Source organism: Ornithodoros turicata, unplaced genomic scaffold (assembly GCF_037126465.1).
Source record: "Ornithodoros turicata isolate Travis unplaced genomic scaffold, ASM3712646v1 ctg00000864.1, whole genome shotgun sequence".
Classification (NCBI taxonomy): Eukaryota; Metazoa; Arthropoda; class Arachnida; order Ixodida; family Argasidae; genus Ornithodoros; species Ornithodoros turicata.
Window position 1 is genome coordinate 126,506 of NW_026999408.1, and position 23,443 is coordinate 149,948.

At 48.5% G+C, this 23,443-nt stretch overlaps 1 non-coding gene across 1 annotated transcript; it reads right to left on the bottom strand.

Moving 5' to 3' along the window:
* Positions 1-23,145: 23,145 nt before the first annotated feature.
* Positions 23,146-23,218, bottom strand: Trnaa-ggc (transfer RNA alanine (anticodon GGC)). The gene has a single exon. It is a non-coding gene; the product is annotated as a tRNA-Ala (tRNA).
* Positions 23,219-23,443: the final 225 nt, after the last annotated feature.

Consider the following 23,443-nt stretch of genomic DNA (forward strand, 5'->3'; position numbering starts at 1 on the left):
GTGAGCGAACTCACCACTGAAAGCACAGTGAAGTATAGCAAGGGAAAAAAAAATATCCGGATCCCTTTGGCTGCACGTATAGCATATGTTTGCTACTCAAACGTCGCCATGCCAGTACTGCACAGCTGTTTCGGCTTTTTTGGGCCTCATCAGCAGTACACAGGCAGGCAACGTTTGAGCGGATGGCGTCAGAAGGTCACGTAGCACGCGATTGCTCCCGTCAGGGTGAGCGAACTCACCACTGAAGGCCCAGTGCAAAGCCAGTGAAGTATAGTAGGGGAAAAAGATAGCCGGAGCTCTTTGGCTGCACGCATAGCATATGTTTGTAACTCAAACGTCGCCATGCTAGTACTGCACAGCTGTTCCGGCCTTCTTGGGCCTCATCAGCAGTACGCAGGCAGGCAACGTTTGAGCGGATAGCGTCAGAAGGTCACGTAGCACGCCATTGCTCCCGTCAGGGTGAGCGAACTCACCACTGAAAGCCCAGTGAAGTATAGTAGGGGAAAAAGATAGCCGGAGCTCTTTGTCTGCATGTATGGCATATGTTTGTAATAGAGCCCTGCACCATCCGCGGATGGAAGCGGATATCCGCAATATACTTGCGGATTCGGATGAAATTTAGCACTTTCTGCGGTGTGCGGATCGGATGCGGATGTCTCGAGGTCGGATGCGGATACGAAGGCAGCGGATCGGATGCGGATATACCGCGTGCTGTCATTTTTCCACCCGCAATTTATTTGTATTGCGCGCCGACAGCCGACAGCGAGCGCATGCTCTGGTTCACCTTTGACCATGCACGGCGCCAAGACGGGAGAGGAGGCATTCAGGCGTCTCGAACCGCGCGAGCGCCGACGAGGTAGCGTTCCACGCGTTCCAGAAGTCTCTCCATATCGCGTTTGTTGAAAGGTTTACCCTTGCTTGTCGTCATGACTGAGTCCTTCCGTGACAGCATGGAGGTATCCGAAATTATACCAACATGCTTTACGCGTCTTTGGAAACGTGCGGATTTTTGCGGATCGGATGCGGATGGTGCGTTTTGCTCAGAGGATCGGATGCGGATGTAAACTGTTGTGTATGGTGCGGTGCGGATCGGATGCGGATAACGTGTGCGCGGATGCGGGTCGGATGCGGATGCCAAAGACCTCATCCGCGCAGGGCTCTAGTTTGTAACTCAGACGTCGCTATGCCAGAACTGGGCAGCTGTTTCGGCCTTCTTGGGCCTCATCAGCAGTACGCAGGCAGGCAACGTTTGAGCGGATGGCGTCAGAAGGTCACGTAGCACGCGATTGCTCCCGTCAGGGTGAGCTAACTCACCACTGAAAGCCCAGTGCAAAGCCAGTGAAGTATAGTAGGGGAAAAAGATAGCCGGAACTCTTTGTCTGCACGTATGGCATATGTTTGTAACTCAAACGTCGCCATGCCAGTACTGGACAGCTGTTTCGGCCTTCTTGGGCCTCATCAGCAGCACGCAGGCAGGCAACGTTTGAGCGGAGGGCGTCAGAAGGTCACGTAGCACGCGATTGCTCCCGTCAGGGCGAGCTAACTCACCACCGAAAGCCCAGTGCAAAGCCAGTGAAGTATAGTAGGGGAAAAAGATAGCCGGAGCTCTTTGGCTGCACGTATGGCATATGTTTGTAACTCAAACGTCGCGATGCCAGTACTGGACAGCTGTTTAGGCCTTCTTGGGCCTCATCAGCAGTACGCAGGCAGCCAACGTTTGAGCGGATGGCGTCAGAAGGTCACGTAACACGCGATTCCTCCCGTCAGGGTGAGCTAACTCACCACTGAACGCCCAGTGCAAAGCCAGTGAAGTATAGTAGGAAAAAAAAAAGAAATAGCCGGAGCTCTTTGGCTGCATGTACACAAACATATGCTTACAAACATATACACATATGTATATAGACATGTTTGTAACATATACAAACATACGCTATACGTACATACAGGGTGTCTTTTTTTAGGCGATACAGATTATTCATCAAAAAACTATAAGGGCTATAGACATGCCGTTTTCACTTCTATCATCTCGGTGCCGGCGGACGGTGTTGACCATATGTTGCTCAACCGTCAAATCACTAATTACCTAAAAATCGTTAATTAACTTTTTAATTATAACAGCTACGAAGCTGTCCCAATGAGAACATCTGTTCCTTTCGGTGACCTGATATCGTAGCCGTTTTCAGCACAAAAAATCCGTTCGGTAGATCGTCCGCAAAAAATTTGTGAAGGAACGCCATTTTTTTCTTCATTTTCTTCATTGCGCATCTTCCGAGACGCGTCTTTCCTTCACCCCCCACACACACACCTCACACGCGAGCGCGTGACCTGCACAGGCACAGGCCGCTGGGTAGACTCAAACCCAGTCAGCCAGCATGCAGCGCAGGCGCTGGCGTGGGCATGTGTCTGGTTCTCTAGATGCGTTGACCTCCAATCGGGCACCCTCAGCCGCTTTCATGAGGCGGTGTATGTCTTATCCCAATCTCCGACACAGTCCCATATAGTCTCGGAGACTAACCCCCACAGACTTTCATGCTCAGTCACTGTGAGAAGGCATCCATTACCTTAGGAATCCTTTGTTTTCACTTTTTCTTTCTCCCCTATTTTTGGTGACGACAGACCAACCTATTGGCGGCGAGACCCTCACTAGGGGCGCCACTGCGCCGTCTCTTGGTGGGGATCCCCGTTTCGGTTTCGTTTCTGTTACTTACAGTAAAAACTGTCATATTGGAATAAAAATGCGATTTACTTGGAACACATATGTCGTTTTCTTCATGAATCACCAGGAAATATCAATGCTGGACAGCCCCTAACACGTGCAATGCCTTTATACGCAATGCAATGTGAGAATACTGGCCCGGGGACATCCCCACGACAAGGTTCGTTCAGTGAACACCAGGGGGCGACTCCCAAACTTCTCGGCGCCAATAATCAGTGTCTCACAGAGCCACCAGTTCGAATACTCGGACGCCCTGTTCGGAAACTTCCCAGTTACTTAGTTAGAACAAACGCGAGCTGTCTAGTTTACGTTGACGTTGACGAAAAAAATAATAATAATAATAACAGGGAGAGATTGAATTCGTCACACGACAAATTCCGCTAAGAGATGTCCAGTGAACCAGCCTGCGCTTTGGGGACAGTTCCTGGATATGCTGCACACGCAGTACCTGCTTTTATTATTACGTGCACTTCATTTACCGGCAGTGAGAATAATCTGCTTTCGGTAACTAAATGACACAAAGCGCGGCCAGGTATCGCACCCACCAATGCTGTTTCTACAGTAAAAAGAGCAAAGGCAAAACCGGGAACGTTACATCTATCAGAAACTTCAAAGGTCTCATCTTCGAGTGTTGTGCTGAAATCCCATAGTCTCCTGGACTGTAGTTGGCATGTAAGTCAGCTTCCTCTAACCCACTGCAAAAGGACATATTTTTTTTCTTTTTACCGTCAGTACCATGTGTCTTTCACCTACAGTCGTGGCCAAAGGGTTTCAGACTGACAAATTTTTCTTTCAACAAGAGTTATTGATTTAGTTCCTGTAGTGGCGGTTTGCATTCACTTTAGATTGTCAAGGAGAGAGATCAGTTGATTTGCAATTAATTACAAATCCTGTGGCTGTCCCGGCCAAGTTAATAATAATTAAAACAAAATGTCAGTCTCAAAACGTCTGGCCACGACTGACCTAGGCAGATAAATGTTGTCGTTACACTCATAACTATGTTTCGGCATAATTGCATATTGCAATGTGCACTGCATTATGACTGGTGAAGACTGCACGCCTGAACTAGGCTACGGTATGCGGATGCATCCAAAACGGAAATGCTTGAAAACACTTCTCTACCCTAAAGATATGGCACTCTCATATAGGTGCACTCACCTTGATTAGAATAGCTGTCACTGACGTCACCGCCTGAGCACCGTTTGTTGCTTGATATATCTGCAACTGACGCATCCAACTGCTGCGATAAATTGGAGACAGCAATATCGCGGCAGGCTCAATTGCTCCCTGCTTGACCTGCTGCAGTAAACAAAGCATGGGCTCCGTCTGCTCGGGTGAAATGGTTTGCCCGTGGTTTCACCCACCGAGGAGAAGTAAGGAGACGGAACTCGGGTTGAGATTGATGAGCTTAAATCCACGAATCATTTGCAGCCGCTGTGCTCAGCCAGTCCCATGTGGTTTATTGGGCAGGCACAAGATAGATTGAGTAATGCGCAACAAACGAAGATCCCCGTTGCCGGCTGTGCAGTCTGGGGTTTTTCCTCATACGCTTTCAGACATATGTCGGCACAGTTCCCTTAGAAGTCGGCCCAGTACGCACATTCCCCCAGGGCGTCAATCGTGATGTTGCCCACATCTGCGAGGCCCACAACGGCGAGTGCTTCCACCACCAACATCCTCGATTACGTTTGCAACGTTCCTTCACGTAAACTTTATTGTGAACAATAAATGGCAAAGGACGGAACCAGAGCAGCCCTAGAGAGAACACACTTTAGCCGGACAAACAAGATTGGTTACAGAAGGCGCATGCCACGTTGGGTACAGCGTCCCAAAGCCCAGGAACAACCCGACTTTAGAGAACCATCCATCCATACTGACTGGCATGCTGGCTTCAATCACATGATTCACTGTGTCGCTTTGCAGCATGCATGTTGTTCCAAGCCATCGTGTACCAGGCCTGCCCAGAGAGCAACGCTGCCGTTACGACACCTAACGGTGCAGAAGCGATGTAACAGTGCACAAAATAATAACCCGTCGGGGACGAACGTATGGCCATCAAGAACGCAAAGTGACTTAGGAGCGTTTCGTACAGGACACTTTTTGTTTCATTTTGCGCCTGAAACGTGCACCGTGCGAAACGCCGCAATGTGAGGTTTCGAGACTTTGAGAAAGATGCAGGATGATGTCACGTACATTTGCGACCTGTATGTGTGACGTCACATCTAAAGTCGACCAAAGACGTAGTCTCCCTTCCCGAAATACATGCTGCCATCCTGCATGCAAATCGCTCGTTAAAGATACACACAGACAGAGAGAAAGAGAGAGAGAGAGATGAATTATCGGGGTATAGCGGAGCTACGTTATACAGGCTCTCCAGCGGTTCTTGAGATAGACGCCTCGCTAGAATATCGCTTGTACACAGGAGCTCAGTGAAACTACTCAGAGAATGTCCACGAACAGAAGCAGATGACCTGCCATGTATACCGTCAGAGCCAGTCGGGTTGTCCGAGTTACATTTTCTTTCCGACTTTTCTGAGCAACGTCGCCTACTTTTAAATCGTGATACCAGATCTGCGACGAGGTCTGTTGGGTCGGCGCCTCACTTCAAAGCGCAGATACGGCCGGCGATAGGGATGAGGCTTCGGTTGCAAGTGCACTTCAATTTTAAGTCGCGGAGCACGCTGGACAGATTGGGAATTGGGATGTAACATGAGCTCCGTGGACCGCCTCGATTCTGATCCAGGGTGTTGCCGATGCCTGAAGGTCTTCGAAGGAAGGGGCGCAGGGAAGTCTCTGACTGTCTTTAAAGGAATGGGCGTTGTTGAACCCAATACATGCGGTACTAAACTCGATGACATGGCAGTAATATTGACGTCATCGGTGGAAGGTTTCTCGGATGCGCTTCCAACGGGCACGGACACTTCGGTAGAGTTGACGGAAGTCGCATAAGCTTGCTGTTGCACGTAGCCCTCACTACCATCGTCGGTGATGCCGGCTGCAGCGAGAGTCGCATTATCGATCACTTGGGGCACCAGTGTGGATTCGTTAATCGACGATCTTCCCTCTGGAATATTTTCTTCTCGAGACCCAACGGTCGTGACGCGGTCCCCCGTCTTGTCCGTAACTGTCGTTTCGCTGACGTTGCCCGGCGTCGTCACCTCTATCCTGTGCTGAAGGTCAGCGTCAACAGGTTCCTGGTCTATCGCCTCGTTTGTGGACACTGTCGTGCTCCTCGGTGTTGTCTTGACGAGCAACGGCTGTCGGTGGTTGCCGTGTCCCTTCAGTCTGGTCTTCGTGCGTTTCTTGAAGTAGGAGTAGTCCGCGTTGGGGACGCCAGGAGAGACGACAACGCCGTTTGCGTACACGTCCTTGTCGTCTCCGGCGTGACTGGCTAGAGGTTTTCGCTTTCCGTGAAGAATGTTCTGGAAGCGTGACAGCTTTGTGTGTCGGCAAGGGACGCGACGGTTTGGACACGGGTAACGGCTGACGCAGTTGGCAAACTGCAAGTCACATTGGCACAGCTGCTGGCCGCAGTGCGCATGGGGGCTCAGTGACGATGGGTACGCTGCAATAAAGAGATAAGAAAATTAATTCTCAATTCAGCTATGTTTAAGGGAGCCAAGTAATTTTTCCCTTCTGATGCTAACATGTCCCGATTTCGTTCATCAAGCAGTCCATCTTGATGATGGACTGCTTGATGCCTGATGTCACCATGCAAAATATTTTCGCTCTGCGGTGTATTGTCATTGCGCAATGATCTTTACAGAAATTCCCAGAGAAAGCAACCCTATCTCCTCGCGTGACCCGACTGTAGACCCGCGCGGCATCAGCTGGGCTAGCGTGGGCAGGGTTCCGGAGGAAACCAAAAACCTGAACCGAAAACCGTAAAAACGTTCTTTTTGGGCGAATTGGAATGGAACGAAAACCGAAACAAAATTTTATGCTCCGGAGGTGAACCCGAGAGTATGTTTTCGGTTTTCGATTCAAATGGAAAATTTAACTATTTGGCCCTCAAGGGTACGTAAAGCAACACCAAAAGTGCACAATACATGGCATCCATCGGTGTTTGGGTAAGAAACTCCAGAAACTTCACATTACAACAACGAGCCAGAGTGCAAGTCGGGCTCGATTAAGCCCCCTGGCATCGGTATATGTTGCGTGAGTGCGTCTCACCTCACTGTAGTAAACCGGGCGAGCTGGTATGTCCAACGCATGATAAACCAGCATTGAAAGACACGGACGGAAGGAAGGAAACTGCTAGCACTTGTTCCTGAATTTTTCCTTCCTTCCGTCCATATCTTTCAGTACTAGTGTATCATGTTGGATAAAATCACATCGATGAAGATAATAGAAATTCTGCGGGACAAATGCCACAAAGAGAGCAAATCTTCAGCTTCCTTGACAAATCGGCAAACTTTCGGTGTAAATTTACCAGAACATATCCACAGATCCTTCTGTAAGCGTCGCTTTATGATGATTTGAATATTATTATCATTAGGCAGTGTGAATAACAAAAACAGACACTCTTCCATGCATACTTGGGGAACATCTTTTATGTAAAACTTTAAAAACGAGACTTTCGTGCAGGCTCTGTACGAAAGTCTCGATCTTAAAAAGTTGCTCCTAACCGTCTTCTCATTATTGTTGTACTGCATAGAAACGCGGATTTTTGACATCGCCTTGTTATCTGTTCTGTTGTGGGGAACTAACCTCGATATATGAGCGACACGGATACTTACCGCAGTGCGCTATTCCACGGGTGATGCAGATCCAATCGTAGGGAAGGAGGTAGATGGAGAGTTTAGAACAGGGTGACTGAGAGTAGCACCAATCATGTTGTAGGCAACAGCTGTGGACCAAGAAAATACATCAGTGTCTCGTTCCTACCTTAATGTATGGCGAATTCATATCATGGATGTCAAAGTCCCACAGGTCGCTTAGACCCTAGCCTGTACTACTATGTGTAGATACTTGGACATATAGCAATCCTCAACGGGATAACCAGGTTAAGAGTTAGTTACAGTAGTGGTCGCTAGAAGCACTACTTGATATTATCGGCGAGAGGAATGCCATGTACAGCATTATCACCATGGCTACCGTCATTTTTGCAACCTCCTTTTTCGTCATAATCATCGCTGCGATTTCGGAATATTGCGTGAAAGTACACTATAGCGCCAAATCCTTCGCGAGGCGGCGGTCGCCAGAAATATACTCACTACTGGGAGCTTCGAGCGTATGTCCAGGTCTCTAGAAGTAGTTCGTGTTGTGTCCTCATGAAGTGATCTTCAGTCGATCTTTGACAGTGTAAGTAGCATGCACCGTGTGTATACAGCGTTATTGATGTTCGTTATTTCATACCAGCCACCAATTTTCAGAGTACTCAAGACCCGCGCTCCAGTGTGTCGCCAACTTGGGGATACGTGGACTCCTCGGTCCTGTTGTCTTTGACATCCTGCAAGCTTATAAGAAGGCGACCATTGCAGGGCACACTGGAGTATTGCAGTGGATTTCCGGATATGTCGGTATCAGCGGCAACGAAGAAGCAGACAGAGCCGCATTGAACGCCCATCAGCACGCAGCTTTCTCCTCGATAATGATGTCGTCGGGCGACCGAAGACACCTCCTCTCGACACTCACCGGTCCCAAGATGCAGGCTCAGTGGGAACACGACATAGCTCACTCTCTTTTCTCTGACGTAGACCCCACGCTTTCTCTCGTCCTTCCTCCGCGACTACCGCGCTCCTTCACTGCTCTCTTCCACCGCATGAGGCTCAACGTTGCCTTTACGCCTGCCTTTCAACACCGTCTCGGCTCCACCTCGTCTTCCCTCTGCCCCACTTGTGGAGTGCACGGCGACCTCAGCCACGACATCCTGGCTTGTGGGCAATACCACCACGAGCGTGCCCTAATGGAACTCTCTATGCAACGCATTGACAAGCGGCCGTTCAACCTAGCGAAGATCCTCGGTCCGTGGTCGTACGCTGCCCACCAGACGCAGGGCTTTCGTCTTCTGGCGGAGTACTTGTGCTCCACCGGTCTGGCGACGGCTCTTTGAAAGCCCCATCATCATCCCTTCATCCTCCCCCAACGCGAAATAGGGCAGTGTACCGCCTCAGCGGCGGTGAATCGCCCACTCCATCACCATCCAATGTATGTGTGTGTGTATGCGTGTGTCAGAGTACTATTGGTTTCGTTATGAAGATCAGGCAACGAAACACACCTGTCGATAGGGTCGACGGGAGTTCCATCGCCTCTGTAGCCGCAGAAGCATCCATAACCCCGGTAGCGAAGCGGATTGCAGCCGGACACGCAGTTGAGTATGCCTGCTAGCTGGACGACGCTGCGTTTCCGACGGCGGACCTCGGCTTCGCCTGAAGGACTCCTCACTCGTATCCGGTTCATTCCAGTCAAAGCACCTGCGCACAAAAGGTAAGTCATAAAAAAGGAAATCTATTCGGGGCCTTAATGAGCTGACCGCGAGTTAGCTCTTAGCCAAGTGAAATCTTGAGAGGGACGCGGGCCTCGTCATCAGTAGACCTCTCCCTGTTTGTAAACAAATGATGTCATACTGATTGACAGCGCCACCAATTTGGTATAGTTCAACTACGCTCGAAGCTAGGGGGCGAACAAGGTTGCACCCGAAAGCGACGGTCTTGAGGGTATATTACGATGGTTCCTGAAAGGGACGCGACCTTCAGTCCTACTTTTCTTTCAAAAGGAGGCAGCGAACAAGAGTCCATTCGTGGAACCCAGCCCTCCCCTTCCGATTCGTTTCGGTTTCAGTGTGTCTATCAACGTCATGATGACGTTTCGTGTGTCGAGGTCTATTTGTTCTTCACAATACTATACGCTATGAAATTAGGTCAGCCTTTGGCGCTGACCTACTTTCATTTTACCTATAGCTCAGCTTTTCCCTTTCCCCTCGTGCATGTAGAACGGTCCGATTGGATACCAGAATAAACTGCACGTGGGGTCCACGTGGCTCGCCACAGCTCGCATGACTCAGTGGTTAGAGTGCTGGCCATGCCACGTCGAGACTGGGAGGTGACTCGGGTTCGAATCCGTGCGTCGGCTGTGCTCTCTGTGTGTTTTTCCTGGGTTTTCTTCAGACGCTTTCAGACATATGTCGGCACAGTTCCCTTGGAAGTGGGCCCAGACAAAGATCCCCCCAGGGCGTCAGTCGTGACGTTGCCCACCTCTGTGAGGTGGGCAAACTTTCACCAGGGCACCCTTTCACCACTAACCGCGTGGCTTCCTTTCTTTCACCATATATAGTGTTGTGGCCCGTCTGCGAATGCGCCCTTATCGCTGCTTCCTCAGTGGACAGACGCTTTGTCACGTGCTTTTTCCAACCTTTCTTTGTCTCATGCTGTCGTGGCTTTCGTGCTTTGCGTTGTGGGAAGCGAAATATGGGGACGCCGTGGTGCTGCGATGTACAGCCGTCCACTACGCATACCTTGCTCATGGGGGCGAAAAAAAAAACATGAAAGTGTGCGACACCGATGGACTAAATCGGCAGAAATATCACGTACGTCAACGAAGTAACCGCAACCACAACATGGAGCACGTTGGTTATTACTCCGCACCGACTGGTGAGTGAAGGAACGCTGCCCACGTGATTTCTCCGCCCATTTTTCCTTTTCCTGCGCAGAAGTTCAACTTGGACAGACCATTGGAGCAGACCAGAGACGAACAAATTTATGTGGTGGTGGCACGTGGTGGTGACGCGCACTTGATAGCGTGAGATAGGTAGAGTAGTGTAGAGTAGGTGTAGGTGAGTAGGTGGTGCTGGGTCCGGGAGGTGGCGCTGCACCGAGTGCACAGCACAACAGTGGTGCTTGCCTTTGACATGACATGGGAATGCAAGACGGTATGACGATACTGACTATCACACACAAATTATTCCGAGGCGCTGCTATGTGGCTCCTGAAGCTAAGATCTTGCTCTTGCATCGTGCCTACTGCTTGGTGTGAGCCGATGAAGTCGGCCAATAACATTATTCATATTCAAGAGGAAGTCAATCTCCGGTTCATCCGAAAGTACGTCGTGGGACAGACGATCTAAGCAGCTCTATATTCAGTCTTCTTGACTTCGTGCCTCCTGTGGGATTTATCCGAAGGTAACCCTGTTATTCATGGGTGTGGCTACGGGAAAGTGGAGCTGCCGCTGGTCGGGGATACCTGTGGTCCCGAAGTCATGCCATGACCTCGACAGGAACTCCTGAATCGAATCAAGTCTTCTTCCTTCAGTCCACTTCCGCAGAGCCGCACTGCTTCATTCATTCACAGCCAGAAGTGGGCATCCTCACGAGGGCAAATGAGGGAGAGGATGCCCTCACCCTCACCTCACGCACATTGAGGTGAGGTGAGGAAAAATTCTCAAAAGAGAGATTGAGGTGAGGTGAGGAAACTGTTTCGAGAGGGAGGTTGAGGTGAAGTGAGGAAAAGTTTTTGACAAGGACGTTGAGGTGAGGTGAGTGAGGAAAAAATTCCGAAATTGAGATTGAGGTGACGAAAAAGTTTATAAAGGCTATATTCAATTGGCTATATTCAAAAGGCTATATTCAATTGCGCGATCTCTTAAAAGGGCACCGAGGGCCAGCTTTTTCTATTACCAATGTAGCAGAAATGTTTTTGTACTGTGAGCATAGGCTCCCTACACTAAAATGTGTTCGCTGTAAGCCCGTGGCTTTCGGTTGAGTCAGATACATGATAGACGTGTCAGATCAGATACACGTACAATGCACGAATGCAGTGAATATAGCTTTTGTGTGTTTTATGTATTTAGCTCAGATTTCAATACAATCAAACCAGTCAGTTGAGTCACATACATGATGTGACACACGTGAACAAGCCAATATAGTTTCGTGAGTAGAGTGTTCAGATTTAAACAAAGCCGAAGTCAGTCTGTAAGCAGATGTCTTTCACGTATCTTATCAGAGACTGATGTAAGAAATTGAGGCAACAACACGCGCTTTAATTGCAACAAGCTCAAATACTGGCATATATTCCGTATTGCCACAAGTTGAACCATTGAGCTTTTAATACGGCAATGAAGTTAGGTGAAAAGGCACAAGAGGTCTGTGTCTACATAAAGTAATTTAATTAGTAAGTCAACATATAAGTCACTAGTAATCCGTACAGCACGTCTACCTGATTGCTTCAAAACAAGGGTCTCGAAGAAAATGTCCCCGGATTCCGGCTACAAATGAATACGTCTGCTATTTAAATAATATTGATCGATAATATAAAGTCATAACAGACAAAAATGCAAAATGTACAAGTAATTCGTACCAGCTGCATCCCGAAAACGACTTCCGCAGCTCCATTATCATTCTCGCTTGAGAGATACTCGATAAAAGCCATTCCTGCCTTGCCAGTACGAAAAACAAACTCAGAATTGCTCGGTTTGTGCAACTTCTCAACCCATGTACCCTACGTCAAATTTTTACTGATCGTACATGTAGTGGATACTTGTCGCAAGAAGGACGAACCAAGCAAGGTAATGAATCTTAGTTGTGGGTACTTGTTGTCAGGAATCAACCAACGAAGCAGTAAAAAGCCAACTACAACGTATACACCTGCCCGCTCCTAATACTTTTTCATTCCGTGTTAGCACCGCGAAGCAACTATGGCTATGAGCGACGCCACTCCTAATTGAAAGAGCAATTATTGTGACGTGAAAACGTCTTACAGAAACTGCTCGACGAGGCAAAAATTATAACAAGTATAGGTGAATATACTTTAGAAGGGAGGTTGCGGTGAGGTGAGGAAGATACTTTAGAATGAAGGTTGAGGTGAGGTGAGGAAAAGTGTTCTGGAAAATGTTGAGGTGAGGTGAGGAACATTTTTCAGAAACTAATTGAGGTGAGGAACGAAGTCCCTCCAAAAAATGAGGCGATGTGAGGGGAGCAAAAACATCTGGGACGAAAATTGAGGTGAGGGCAAAGATCGTGAGGGCATTTGCCCACCTCTGTCACAGCACGCTTAGCGTTACTACCCATTCGCCACGGCGGGTAGCCACGTGCTATTTTTAGCAAACCTCACGTGCTTGCATGACAACCTGGAAAAGGATCCTCGTACAAGGTACTTGATCGCAAAGCATTGCGCGGGCTCATAAATTTCATCTGTAATCTCAGTTAAATTAGTAATTACACGTATTACGAAAAATAAATAAATCAACTTGCGCAGAACGACTGCCAACAATGTGCAGCTTCACTCAACTTGAGACATCCCGTGCATCGCTTTTCTCGTATCGGAAGCACTCTTCACTTTGTCTCCATTTTATGTATCATAGAATGATTAAAAATGCTGTGGAGCATGTTGTTGCCGTGCTTCGCGCACTTTCTACACACTATTAACCAGTTAACCACGGGAATATTCGAGCTTCATGTTTATGGTTTGGCTCTTTCTGGGGAAAAAAGAAACAAAATGGAAACTTACTCGAGCCTATATCTATGCCCGTATTCTATTTTACTAGGACACGGTTACACCTCAATTGCCACGTATTGCCATTCAACGTTGTAGCTCGAGTGTACCAATCCACTTTCAGCAAACCTTAATTCGTTATAATGGAATCGCTCTTTTTGGGCTATCGCTTTATGTGGAGTCTCACGATGTTCGGACCGAAATGCATGTGCTTCTATTCTATGCCGATTATCCGAAGTGTCCTGCCGGCCGGCTCCGCTTAGTGCGAAGAACGAACCGACAGAAGTCCGTACAGTCAAACTCCTTTACAACAAAACTCAGGGAACAGCAAAAAAAAATTTGCAGTAAAGGTATTTTCATTAAAAAGGATGTACATTATTGGGCGTATAGGGCTCCAGCGGGACCGCAAAAAATTTTGCTGTAGTGGTATTTTCGTTAAAAAGGTGTTCGCTATAAAGGAGTTTGACTGTACTACACACGTAGAGCTGTGCGCGTGCTTCCGAAGCTATACTGTCCCTTTTTTCGCGGCACTTCCGCTTTTTTTTTTTCGAATGGCCACTTATATTGATTATTACGCGGTGTTATCGACTTCGATGTAACGAGGGTCATAGCCTCATGTAGTACATAAGAGGATGCGAGACTTTACTGTACCAGAGACGTTTTCTGTACAACACGCGTGCGCCCACAACAAGCCTTGCTGTAGCCGTAGTACGCTCTAATACCTAGAAATCTACGCAAAAACACACGCGCTGTTCCACATGTGCATACTGTAGGCGTCGCACTGTTTGCGTTGCCATATCGCCAAATGTGGCGCCAATGCTCACCAAATGCTCGCTTTATAGTTTAGCGCACTAATAATACCGGAAGGCGTGATCGTAATACCACCCTATTTCTGTACACCCGAAATCGAAAAAAAATATGACCCTGTTTATAAGGCCTACCTGATGACATATCCCGGGGAGCTGGATATGGCTGGAGAGAATGTCAACCCGGGGCCGCAGTCTAGGACGATACCGGTAGAACTTACACGCAGATCGTTTTCTGCTGTGTGCTCTGAAAGTATGCTGCTTCGGTATACTGTTTTTATTTGTCGTGTAGGTGGCGTACGTTTCGTTTCGTGTTCCATAGAGCCGCACGGCTTCGTCGAATGCAGATTAGAACGAAACTGTTATACTATACACACACACATACCACAATCAGACGAGGTTAGGTGGATTCCAGAAAAAAAAAACGAAAAAAAAAAAAAGAAATGAAAACCGGGCACAGAAGCTTCGAAAACGAGTGCACGAAATAGTACATCGATCGCCTCTCTCGATTCTGAAAATAACGAAGGAAGCGTAAAAAAAGAGAGCGGGGAAGTATACACGGAAGGCGATTGTCTCATGTGCCGCTCTAAAAAATCTGGAAGCTACCTCATTATTTATAAGATGGGTCGTCCAGATAAATAAGAGATTCAGGAAGTCTCGCATTATGAACGCAGATGCCGGTTTCCGAATGATACAGGTTCTTATGTTCTCGAATTTGTGCATTAATTTTTGATCGTATGTGGGATTTAATCGGTGGAATCGCTTTTGTCCGCCATTTATTTTACCTATCCGTGGCAGCCGTCGGTCGCAGGTAACCACATTTGGTTTGAAAGCGTGGAAAGAAACGCGCCCTCTATGACAAACGATGGCGTAGACCTTGTGTGCGGAGTGGTACCTCAGTGGTCGCCCGGAGTGGTCCTTTCAGGCGTAATGACGTCATACGTACCATTTAGGCATTTCTTGTTTTCCCCAAATGAAGTAGGTGAGGAGGGTGCACTAACACAAGACACTAGCGAGGACGATGTAAAAGTTGTGCGCGAGCCTCGGGCACGAGTTGTCCAGATTGTAGTCCAGATTGTGTTCAGTCTTCTGTGCTTGAGACGCGGAGTTTAACCGTTATTACAGTTTGCAAATTTTCGTACCGCCGAGCGCACACATTAAATACTTTGACCCGGATGTATTCTGTTTACCGTGTCCTCACACTTGTACGAATATGAACGGAAAATCTCGTCCCGAACTTGCTGAATCGCTGAACCTGCACTTCCATTTCGTCACCATAGCCAGCGTCGCAATGATTGATTGTTATATCTAGACCATTATCCTCCTACCGAGGCAGCTTGATGAGCAAAGGGACATATGTCGGCACAGTTCCCTTAGAAGTCGGCCCAGGACGCACATTCTACCAGGGCGTCAGTCGTGACGTTGCCCACCTATGTGAGGCCGACAACGGTGAGCCCTTTCACAACCACCACCACCACCACCACGATGAGCAAAGCGTGTGCAAGCGATCTTTGCTTTCCACGCAGTAATTGTCAAAGGGATGGCTTGTTAGCCAACACATCATAATATTCTATTTGACAGATCGTGGAAAGATGTGAGCCGGAAGAGGGCAACGGGTGCAGTAGAAAACGCTTGTTTCGCCAATTTTTTCATTCGGACATCGTTCCAGCCCAAAAACGGGACAAAACACCGTCCCTAAGCAGTCTGGTGGGACAGCGGTACCACGACCGCAAACGCGGGACCTCTGGTCACATTACCTCAAGGTCATTTCTGAAGGAGCCCTTGAAGGACGGTACCCTCATCTCTGGAAAAGTCGAACGATTACGGGTACTGGATACAACCCGCAGGCACCAAAAGAGAGTTACTTATACCGCTCTCATCCTGTATAGTTGGAATATGTGTAAAAGAGCCCCTATATACTTGATAACATTACACACATCTACGTAGTGTATAGAGGAAGGCTGTATGCACAGTTCCATGACAGCCGAAATCATATAATCATATTGTGTAAGGACCAGAGTAGACGAACCAGCCTCGGGGCGTGGCGTCCAATTACCTTACTAAATTGCGATTACAAGGCTGTGGCTAAATGCTTCGCGATCGTCTAACTCCAGCGATACCTGTACTGCTGGGTACTAGTCATGCGGCGTGCATCGAAGGCCGGACAGCGCAGATGCATGTTCTCACCTTAGATGACCTAATACGCTGGATACGTGTACGTGGCTTGCAGGGCCTTACGCTGTCGTCGATCCAGGAAAAGGCGTTCGACCGCTTCAGCCGCGAATACCTCTTTTCTCTTCTTTTCGCGCTGTGGGGGAGATCACCCGGTGAGCAGGTGTCGCCGCCGTACGTTCGCTCCTGTATTCAGACACGCCCACGCGGCGCTTCCTGATATATCCGAGGACACAGGGCATGATGAAATGGTTGACTGGGAAAATACGAACGAAAGAGAAAAATGTCTGAAGGGAAGGCTGCCGAGCTATATGACAACGAGATGTAAGAGATGTAAGTGCGGTTGAGGTCCCCACCGAGGATACACCTTCGAAAAATGCGAAATATGCCTCGCGCACGACTGAAGAGCAAGGTGCCGCGGCACATAAGAATGATGAAGTAAGAGATGTAAGCGCGACTGAGGACATTCCTATGGAAAATTGCGAAAATCAATGATGATACGAAGGACGTGATACGAAAATTAATTCTTCCGCAAAGGCGGCACAAGTGGTTCTCCATGGCAGACAGTATGAAGCATCTGCAGCTTCACAGAGACAGCATAAGCGTCGTCGCAAAAGAAAACATCCTCGCAAGCGATCCTCGTAGGAAGGAAACTATTCCTTACCAGCCTGAAATAGGCACCCAAGACGAGGTCGACACAAACAAGTCCTCGGAATGAAAAGAAGGAACCCCTGACAACAGAACTGTGAGAGTGTGCGTGACATGAGAAGAAAACAGCTAGCGATGGAGATTAGACGTGCTTATCGACGTGTGTCGAGGCGCGAACGTCGAGTTACTCAAGGGCAGAATGGGACACTGCCTTGGTGGAAGGATGGAAGAACTCTGCGTAAATTTCACACCAGGCATGCAGTCTGTTACGGAACCTTCCGGCATCATATCCTCAGCAAATCAGCGAGTGGTATTAACGCAGGCCAGGGGCTTTGCGATGTCGGATTTTGCGTGTTCAAGAAATATTATTTTCAAGAACCAGCAAAACCCTTCATTTTGACAAAACACATCCAGTTGGGATTTGGGCCCCGGCGGTGGACAAGGCGTAGGAATTATCTTTCTGAACCCCAGAAGAGAGACGTTGCCATGCGATACACGCGCGACTGAAATCGGTCGTGTGCTGTGTATCTATGCTGCCAACAAAGGCAAAACTCAGAGCGACACAGACAGAAGCATTAGACTCCCACATGGTGGGAGCGTCTCGGTTGATTCTATATGTGGATTGCAACTGCACTACTGAAATACATAGAAGTGCTGAGAACGGCCGTTGCTGCAGATGGAGAGCTGGCAGCAGGCCTCTGTCAAGCATAGAAGTCATGAGGAGGGAGCTAGGAGAAAATCTGAGAAAGAGAGAGTAATGGGGAAGAGCAAAGTACTTCTACGGAGTCGATACTCTCAGCATCGAAGTCCTTGAGACGCCATGACCGAAACGGTGGATTCGGCCACAGCCCTTCCACGCGTGAACGCCAGTCCGCTTCGGCACCCTGGTATCCAATCCAATCCAATCCAAGTCTTGCTTCCTTCCCCTGGGCTCCGTGTGCCATGCCGTGTGCGAAGTGTATTCTAGTGTGTGTGTGTGATATCATCGTGTGCACTTGGGTTGCTTCCTATTCCGTAATGGACGAGTATTGCGCTGCTTAAACCTTATGCTGCCACATGCGGGAAACGGCGCACGGAACTTGTAGGAGATACCGTTTGTAACATTTTAGGAACACCGTATCGCTCATGGCGGCTCACTTCTTGGGATCCCCCTCTTCGCTATATTGGTTTCTAGCTATTATGATAGTTACATGCTGTCAGAGCTCATTGACGCCATCGACCTTGGGAATTGTTACATCCTGGAGCGGCAAGATGCACGCGGATGCGGTGTGGTTCCCTAAGTGGTGTCCACGGCGTACAGATATCGCGAAACCTCTTTGCCTGTTGCTCTGAAATTGAGGTGCATCACACAGCCCTCAGCGACCACCCAGTGCTATCTCCTGGGGTTGCCAAAAGAAGCGTTCCCGAAACGAGGACTTGGATGCTGGCGGCTCAACCGGGCCTTCTTTGACTCCAAATTTGTAAGAACGAAGGTAAAACAAGTCATGTACCCATACCAGCGCCAGAAACGTAATTAGGGGTCAAAGGACGTTCTCAAAGAGACTATAAAGAAAGCGTACATGAGGCGGACAAAGGACGTTAGAGGGAGATCCGAAGAGAGCTAGTAACCGTTGCGGCTGTCATCCTCCGCAAACCGGGCTCACGTGTACCAGGACTCAAAGAAGCAATAGCACGTCTCAAAGGAGCATACCTGTCAGATCACCCAATGGGACATGGCGCAGACATGTAAGCGTGTAGAGGAATGGAAGAAGAACATATGGTGCCTCCGAAATCTCCGTAAACGCCTGGGGTAAAGTTCTGCCCAGCTAACAGATATATATATAAGGGCAAGCTGCAGACGAATCAATCGGGTGTTACACGAGCCTGCTAAGAATATTATGCAAGATTCAACTCCAACTTTCAACTACCCCAGGAACCGACAGCATCTGTCCCCAGAAGGAAATGTTGGTGCCCGACGGTCCCATCACGGAGGAAGAGCTTCACATTTAGACGTGTGGCAGAAGAACAAGGCCACATGCCCGGATGAACTCCCAGTAGCATTCTACTGCAGATTTTGGTCAGTCATTGGGAAGAAACTAACAGAACTGCTGAACATTTGCCTTTGCCTGCAAACTAGAAGGCTACCTATGTTTATTAAGGGAACCATGGTTATATGTTACTCTACAAAAATATTGCAATCAGACGGAAATTTAAAGCCTGGATTCCCAGTAGCCTTCTCAGCTGTGGCTCACAATCAGATCTCCCACAAATATAGGCCCCAACCAAGCTCCCTGCGTCGAGGGGCAGTGAGCTCAGCTTCGGGCCAGGCCATCACACTACACTGTCTCGATCAATTGGTGAGAGATCGTGGCCTGACTGGAACTAGCCTAAGCCAGGACCAGACGCAGGCATTTGACACATTCAGCCGACAGTGCATATTTGGTGCACTCCAAAGTGCCCGTGCTACACAAAAAAATTGTGCAGTACATATACGAACCTTGTACAGTTACACCACAGCACAGGCGTCAGGGATGGGATTCGTCTCGTCGCCATTTCCAACAAAGTGACGGATGAGGCAGGGATGTATGCCTGCGCCACTACCGCACTCTAAGAAAAAAAAAAAAAAAAGGAGTAAAATGGGGAGTAATTGCAGCTTCTACTCCCCTTCATTGCAATTACTCCCCATTTTAGTCTTCTAACCCGACATTTACTCCCCAGGACTGCAAATTGTCACTGAACTTCGCGAATGGACTCCTGAATGCAACAGTCTACGTATATATGTGCCCTTGGTCAATTTAAACGGCATAAGGCTGTATAACCCAGCCAACGTAGCAATTTTCCAGCCACACAGAGTAAGAAACAGCGCAACTTTCTTCGCAAATTGTGCCCTATGTATGGCGGAAGATTTTATATAACTCGATATATCACGGTTGACGGTTTGCTTCAAAGTATTTTCACGCATGCACACGAATTATGTACTTGGGATTCTTACAACAGCGCGTCAAATGCAGTCTCCGCTCTGTGACATTCATTTACTCCCGTGCATTTACTCCCGAAAGGGACTATTTTTTGTGGCAATGCATTTAGTCCCCAAAAGGAGTAAAAGTACTCCTTTTTTTCTTAGAATGTCTATGTACTTGACTCAAGTACATACACCCCTTACAGCCCTTAATTTGGAACCTTCAATACTTAGCCCTAATAGAACGTCTGCATTTACAGGTGTGTTAACCAATTGTTCCAGTTTTAGCCTTCGCAGAAGATGTCGCCATCGTCGTTCCAAGCACGAGCTCGTGATGAAAGCCATCGAAGTGGCTTGCATGGAAAGCGGCGGACAACCGAATCGTAGCAAGTGTCGCTTTTGGTTATAAACGGGAACATGAACGTCGCTCACATCGGCGTACAAGCTGTCACGAAGATTAAGATTTTTGGCTTTGTCTTCGAATGTACTGGGACTGTCCAAGAGACATTTATAAACACAGTGGCGGAAGTAGAGAAGAAGATGATGGTGATGATTTGCGTTTTTTTTTTTTTTTGCGCAAAGGCTACTACGGCTATAATACGCCAAGGAAGTAGAGAAGAGAATCTTGGCCGGTGACCGTAACCTCGGTGAGAGTTTCTTGTGGGGCCTTGCAGTGGACCAACTACCAGGTGTTGTCATTCACCTTCTCCGAGAGCAAGGTGGGCAGAATATCCCAAACATAGAGCTATACGACACTTCACATGGAGTGGGCCTGTGGAGCCGCAGTCTGATTGACCGTAGCCCTGACGAATCGCTGGGACCAACCTACGAAATTTTGAAGTCCCACTAAACCACACTACTCCGCGTTACACCCAGCCTCTTGTGCTTTACCGCGATGTTGCAAAAGCTATCGTCTGCATGGGAACCAAGTCGCCGAGTGTACGCGTGGTAGAACTCACGTCGCTAGACATCGTGGAACTAGTGACCCAAGACCACCCGCATCTACCAATAGACAACCACCTGTACCCTGCAGTTCCAAAGTAGAAGAAAATTAGGGCGCAATACTTGAAAGGCAGCCGAGCTTCCTTCATGTCCATAATCTCATCCACCTGCGAAATCGCTCCTTTTTGCACGATTCAGTCACTCTTGCGTGCTCGACCTGGTGCGAAAATCATACTCTGGGACATGCCTTTGCAGAGTGTGCTCCACTTGCAACACTACTTAGACGGGTGGTGTCCCAGACGGCTTGCATCGAAGGGATGCCTCCAAGAGCTGATTAATGTGATGATGGTGTTCGTATGTCTTGTTGTGTGGGATCGCAAAGGTGCTCAGCAAATATAGTGTTGGCTACCGTACAGATATCTGAAATGAAGGAGGAGGAGGAGAACAAATGATCTAAATAGTATAGTGATCTGAGTGAAACGCGATGTGGTCAGGTATTGCGCTTTTTCCCATCTTCCAGTAGAGACACATTCTAGAACACTACTGCCCTCCGTAGCGACTCTTCCGATGTTTCAGTTCGCATGGTATAGCACACTCTCAGGATACAAAAATCACTCTCTCCTTGGGAGCGCACCAGGTATGTAACATATTCCGTCGGTGTAAAGGGGACTACCTCCATATGTAGTTCTCCTAGTATGCACTACCTCTCCATAGGTAGTTCTCCTACTTGATGACGATACACACCCCTGCCTTGGTGTGCTAACTTTCATGGTCTCGAGGTACCCAACACATTATTAGGGTCCACTACTGGTACTGACACTAATGTGAAATGCCGGAAGTCCACACCCTGGGTTCCCTACTTCATGGCAATACACACATTGCACAACGTACACAGCACAATAGTGTTGACTACTCAGATAATCCGAAATGGCGGCGCCTCGTGAGGCGCATCAAGTTCTAATACGCACACCAGGATACTACCCTGTGTAGCGACCCTTCCGAAGTTCCAGGATTGTTTGCGTGATAGGGGGCGTGCACAACAAGCAATATCTCATTGGGAGCCTTGTTATCCGGCATGTAAGGTAGAGTTCCGGTCAGTGTAAAGCGGACGACCTCCGTAGGTAGCTCTCCTACTTGATTACAGTACGTACTTCTGGGACGTTTCAGGAAGCCAACCCCTGTTGTTGATGGTCCTCCTCTTTGGTGCCAATACATCTCCTGTGACTTGCTTCTGTGCTTTATTCTACTCGGCGAGCCTTCTCTCAGTTGACGTGTTTGGGTGGCAGTTTCGACTATTGCGGGGCCTTGCAGTGGACGAACTGCCGCGTGCTTTTGTCCAGCATCTCCGACGGAAGGCGGTTGGAATATCCGAAAGACAGAGCAGGTAGCGACTGCACTCCACGTGAAGTGAGCCTGTAGAGCTGTAGTCAGCGATAACACTGTGACAGTAGCCCTGGCGAAATTCTTCGCCGGGATCTAACTACGGAACTCCTGTGTCCCACCACTCGATTCCGGACTCGATGGACCGGATGGACCACTTCGATGGACCACTCGATTCCGCTTTCCACCGAGCCTCCGGTCCTTTACCGCGATGCTGCAAAAGTCAGCGCCTGCATGAAAATGAAGTCGCCGAGTGCAGACGTGGCAGAACTCACGGTGCGAGACACTGTACTGACCCAAGACCATCTGAAACACCAGGTGTCTCCGATGCCTCACGCCCACGGTCAGTGACAATATTTGTTTGCACATTGTGTTGTCTATTGACCTTTTTAGGGGGACTTGCATGTGACCACACGCTGTTTTCGCCTCTTTCGCGATGCTGGAAGGTGGGGCATTCCTGACTTAGCTGTTGTATTGTAATTAGTGGAATAATGGTGGAAATTTGCATGCTCGTTATCCCAGCATCCTTTGAATCAAGACGAAATGCACAATACCGCTCCACGTAATACATACTGCTCTACGACAGACCGAGGACCTGCGGAATTCCCCATGCATCGATGCATACTCATGCATTTTAGGCACAAAAACATCCCTGAACGTACTGACCTATTAGTGCGTCACGGATGGATGGATTGTAGTGGCACCCCTGGTGGGCCTCTTTGTAGCGAGTGTTCAGCACGAAAGTGTGCGGACATGCTGGTAGGTTAGAAATCCTAAATGTTTCCTCGTCCCTTCTGGTGTCTACCTGCTGGTACTCTGCCGAAAGTGGCCAGCACAGAATTTGCTTATTGTGGTGGTCCTCAGATTTGCATGCCGGGATACAGGATTTTTTGGTGTGTTATTTTGAATGAAAGGAAAATATGGAGAGGTTGGGCCCAACTCTACATTGGCCGGCTGCTTCAGCACGCGTAGGGTGGCAAGTATTTGTAGCTATACCGATTTCTATAAGAGGATGTGCGTTCTATGACGGACCTAAGGAAGGAAACCAGAGTGGAACACAACTTGCCGTGTCACCGAGTACTCTTTTGGTGAAAGATGAAAGTCACTGAGAAGGTTAGCCAGCTGTAGGACTCGAACCCACATCGTCTGGATTGCCGGTCCAGGGCTCTACCAATTGAGCTAAGCTAACACGCCTTCTCAGCGACTTCCAGGGTGCGTCATCTGAAGGGACAAACCAGCCACTCTCTCTCTCTCACTGATCCTCCTTTCACTCTTACATTTTTGCTTACTCACACACACATTCATACGACGGGAATCGACGCAGGCGGCAACTGATGAACATGAAAGAACTGATGTTCTGAGATTGGAACAACATAGAAGGGACATACTTTGTATATATTTGTCCCTTCTATGT